The 4,844-nt window shown below is 40.7% G+C and overlaps 1 long non-coding RNA gene across 1 annotated transcript; it reads left to right on the top strand.

Moving 5' to 3' along the window:
* Positions 1-2,223: 2,223 nt before the first annotated feature.
* On the top strand, positions 2,224-4,426 carry LOC119895983. Its single transcript, XR_005443142.1, has 3 exons — positions 2,224-2,384; positions 2,624-2,703; positions 3,442-4,426. It is a non-coding gene; the product is annotated as an uncharacterized LOC119895983 (long non-coding RNA).
* The last annotated feature ends 418 nt before the right edge of the window (positions 4,427-4,844 follow it).

Raw genomic sequence — 4,844 nt, 5'->3', positions numbered from 1 at the left:
AAATGTGGGTTACATCAGTGTCTCCATCCTCTCTCCTCTGCTCCCTGTCTGTGTTATCGATGTATGAAGAGCTGCAGGTCTGTGTGTCAGTTTTACGAGCTCGGGGTTGAGCTACCATGCAGCTACAATATTTAGTGTTGTAGAAATATTAAGTTGCGCAAAATTCTTTATTAACTTTGACTTCTATAAAAAACTCATGCACTGTTGTTACCAAACATTGTACAAAATATGACAGCTTGTATAACAATGGATGAAGAATTTTTAATATTTTGCAATAGAATACAAACATGTTTATTGACATAAATACAACATTAGATATTTCTTTAGCATGGGTTATTTCTCTCCATCCCACCATCCTCTCTGCCGGTGTGTGTCATCGTGGCAGTTTGTGTGAGGCCTGACACATCTCAGGATGTCTGAGGATCAATGAGCTGACAGGTCACAACTTATGTGGCATCAGGGCAAAGGCGGGCTGAGATGTCATGCATTGTAAAAGTCTTCTTAACTCAGAGAGTTGGTATTATTTTTACACACGGGAGTGTAAATCCAGAAGAAGCATAGTTTGGCCCCCATTAGGCTTTTTTTCTGTGTGTGTCAACATCATCCGTCTGCATTATAGTCAAGTGATATGTGGAGAAAATCCTCTGAGATGTCTTGGTAACCGTTTGTTGTTCCTGTAAACAGGTCACTGACTGTACCTTTGTTGAGCAAAGCATGGATTTGTAAGAATACTTAAATTATAATGATGTACAAGAGGCATGTTACTTAATTAGATCAACTCTGTTATCACCAAAAAGGAAGTAAAGGAGGAGTTCCTACTGGTACCTTTGGCTAACTTAGGGATGATCTCATAAGCTAGCATGTCTACACTATAATTGCATTTCCCATCAGTCCGTTACTTGGGATATTAATATGTAGGTGCCAAATTTAACAGCTTTGGATCCAGATGAAGCCCATTACAGTTCTGGTTCTCTCTCATTTGGTCCATGTGGAGATAAATCCGAAACTGCTTTCATGCCAGTTATATTTTTTCCATGGTGCTCATGCCGTTTTGTGGTTTTAACAATGGTGTAAGGCCATAAACACTGAGCACAGGCTGAGATGATCACACATCACCCGCTGTTTGATCACAATCTGTTGTTGTTTGTTGTTGTAAAACAGGTGTTTTTTTTAAAAGTAAGATAATGATGCAAACCCCAGTGATGTAACACCGGTGGAATATTTTCACCTTTAAGTATGCACACCTGACTGGATTTTAACCCTCCGGCATTAGCCACTCTGGAAATCTGCTGCTTGGTGGATTCTAAACCTCATCTGCCAATTTCATCACTTTACCTGCCACACAAACCACAAGATAACTGATTACACGTTGAAAGAAACAGTAGGCACGTTAATTTAAATGTAACCACTGCCCTTGTTTTTTCCCCTGAGGAATAAATGTCTTCATCTCTTACCACTCTTCCTGTTTTTAAACCCTATTAAAAGAAAGGTTTAATAATTACAAAAAAATATTTACAAAGATTGTTTATAGCATTTGCAACTCCAATCAAATCAAAAGTTATATTTACATGGCATTGTTCAAATCTTATCCAGAGGAAAACATCTGGTTGTTTTTTACTTTTTAAATTTCTTCTTCACTTCAGCTCCCCCAGCTTGTGTCAGCAGTGAGCTGGAATGGATCCCTGTTGTTTTATACTGTATGGTGTATTGGTCAAAGCCAATGGGACTTTATGGACTTTATGGACCATAGATCCAAAACTGAAAGCTGCAACAAGCAGCTAAAAGCTGCAGATAGGCATTACTTCTAGTAATCAATCATTTATTTAACATCTGGCTCAGATGTAGCGCTTTTATCCAAGATGGTTTACAATTTGCCTCTCATTCAAACCAATCTGCCATGGATACCATGCTGACCGGTAGCTGTTTATTATTTTTCTGTTCTTTCTTATAATTGGGCCATATTAATTTATTTTAAAATTTCTGATATTATTTTGGATTTTATATGATAATTGATTAAATTTGTGCTAAACAGATAATCTCAGCATGTTATCTCGCTAATCATAACCACCACCATTTCACTAATGGATCTCTATGATGCAGACATGGTTTCCAGGAGACCGGTGATGCAACTGCAAAGCCTCTGTACTGTCGTCCACATTTATCTCCATCTCTACATCTGTTGCCATCTGACTCCTGGCCTCTGATGTTTCAGGAAATCAGCTGGCTGCGGATGGTGGCGTTGGAGGGGCTGCGTGGCTCAGACCAGCCCGAGAGGATTTAGGGACACACCCAGCGTTTGACGTTAACACCAGCCTAACACCAACCAAATGCTGATAGATCTGCAAATGGTCTCCAGCTTTTTGACCATATTCTACTTGGAAGAGGTAAAGCTTTAATACTGTTTTTCTTCTTTCATAAAAAAATATTTCAAGGGGTGGGAACCGGGCTGAATAAATACTAAAAACATGTGTCTTATGAAAGTGAAATTTAATATGAAAACAAACACTATTTATATAATATATTTAATGTTTTATTCATCAACACATTCAGATCAAGTAATATTTCAGGCACATGTGAATTAACATATTGAAGAATGAATTATAATTCATATATTTTGGGTAAGAACCCCTATCCTGGAAAAGGCTCCTACACCAAATAAAGAAAGAAGCTGGACTACAATCGCCAAGGCTTTCATCCAACCAGGTAAGCAAAGACTAATGCTACCATGCTGCCAACCAATTTATGCTACTTATTAGCTGATGTTAGACACATCTGCAATTGTTTTCATATGTAACATATATACACATACATGTGTGCATAAATGAAATTTGGCATATATATTTGCATATTGCATGTTAACAGTGCAAGCTACCGACTGGTTTCCATGTTCGTTTGAGTACGCTTTAGACTCCAGTCATTACTGACCAGTCATCCAGTGTATCGTCTAGTGTATTTACTATGTTGTGAGGTTTATGCTCCTTTCTGACTGAACGACTAATTAATCTGTGCAAGTTTGTGGAAACAACTTTGTAGGTGCAATTAGTCTTCAGGTGTGTAAGTAAACTATGTGCCAATGATGTTTTGTATATTTCGCCAAACCACAATTTGAAGGAATTATAATTCACCTCTAAGAAATTTTGAAACAGTTTGTCATTGTTGTCAGTGTTTCATTCAGTGGTCACACCCTGTTACACACCCTGCTGTTAACTGGAATGAGCAACACACAGTCGGACACAGAGAACACGCACTCTCCTCCCCATGTTTGAAGTGTGCAGGCTTCCACACGTATATACATGAATACAGACAGAGAGATAGACACATATCGACAACAACATTCACACAAATACGTGGCGTCACGGTGCCAAAGCTCGCCCTGAGGTGCACCCTCATCCTATCCTCCAACCTTATTCTTCCCCCTTCTCCCCCTTTCCCTCATCGTAGGTGGGGGGCACCTTGGCGTCACCTGTCTCCTTCTAAAGGTGTCAGTGAAGTGAGAGCCCTGTCATTCCTGTAAAGAAGGTTGGGATCCCAATTACCCGGAGGCTCACCCCTCCTACCCCACCACCCCATCACCACCAATCCTGCTCTCCCCACAAGGGGTGTCACAGAAATGAAGAAACATACTGACAAGGAACCAAGAGTCCTCTTTTGAAACACGATAATGGAAACAGATGTGCCTTTTTTCTTGTGGCTCATCCTTTTTTATTCAATCCCTAGTACTTCTTTTTTGCTCTCCTACACTTTTCATTTCTTCTCTTCTCTCGCTCATTCTGGCCCTCCCTCCTTGCCAGACCTCCATGCTTTGATACCCTTCATTTAGCGTGTCAGCAGCGATGACACATGTACCCATTCATCCGCCCCTGCCGACATTGTTAGAAGTGTATTCCAAATCATGCAGGAACAAGCACGGCCTTTTGCTTCCCATTGAACATTTTCTGCTTAATAAACCCTCCAGACATTCAACCAACTGAATATTTTGCCTTTTCTAAAGGATTCCTTCTTGGAGATCCCTCATACAAAGCAGGCAGAGAGTATAATTTGCGTGGTGTGTTTCCAGCAAGATCCCATCCTGTCAGGGGTGAAGGGTCTTTTATCTCTAGTGGTGTCTTGAGTGGCTCTCATGTCTGGTTCAGAGCATGCAGGGGCTCCAAAGCCGAGCGACAGAGTAACGTCAGCATGAGTGGCAGCAGGGTAGACAGCAACGGCTCGGACAAATCCTCCTCTATCTGGCCCAGAATCCTCTGGGGCTACTTGGTAAGCTGCAGTGAATCACCTTGAGCTTAATGATTTGCAGATATACAGAGAGAAGGGGGCTGGAACCTCCAGGGCCGGAGTTTATCTCCTGGGCCTGACCCTTTGATCTGGCCCTCAGATTAACCCTGCAGACAAAGAGACAGAGCCTGCGTGTGTATGTATATATCTTGTGTGTGAATATGAGTGTGTCTGGAGATGTTTGAGCCTTCAATAACCTCAGTCTAACCCTAAGACTGTGGCAAGACCAATAAAAGCAATTTACAACTGTCCAGTGATGCATTACCTGACCTGTTATCCTGTTCCCATGAGGAAAAATTCAGTGCCCAGTATTGTTGTTCATTTAAACACTTAATATGTAATTCAGCAGTATTGTTTCAAAATGACACCTCCACATCTTATTTTGGTTAATTACTGGCAGGGCCTAAGAATGTTGATGTCCAGAGCAATATACTGCGTCTAAGCAACTACTGGATGATTTAAACCCTTTTTCAGATAACGATATGATTCATGACATGGCAGCTATATTCATAATGACATAAAACAACAGTTTAAGACAATGAACTGTGGCCCACAAGTGCACATTACATTGG

The sequence above is a fragment of the Micropterus salmoides genome, unplaced genomic scaffold (genome assembly GCF_014851395.1).
Source record: "Micropterus salmoides isolate LMB-PRFRI ecotype aquatic unplaced genomic scaffold, ASM1485139v1 Ms_hic_scaffold_9, whole genome shotgun sequence".
Taxonomy (NCBI): Eukaryota; Metazoa; Chordata; class Actinopteri; order Centrarchiformes; family Centrarchidae; genus Micropterus; species Micropterus salmoides.
The sequence above is the reverse complement of the archived record's forward strand: the minus strand, read 5'-3'. Positions and strand labels throughout refer to the sequence as shown.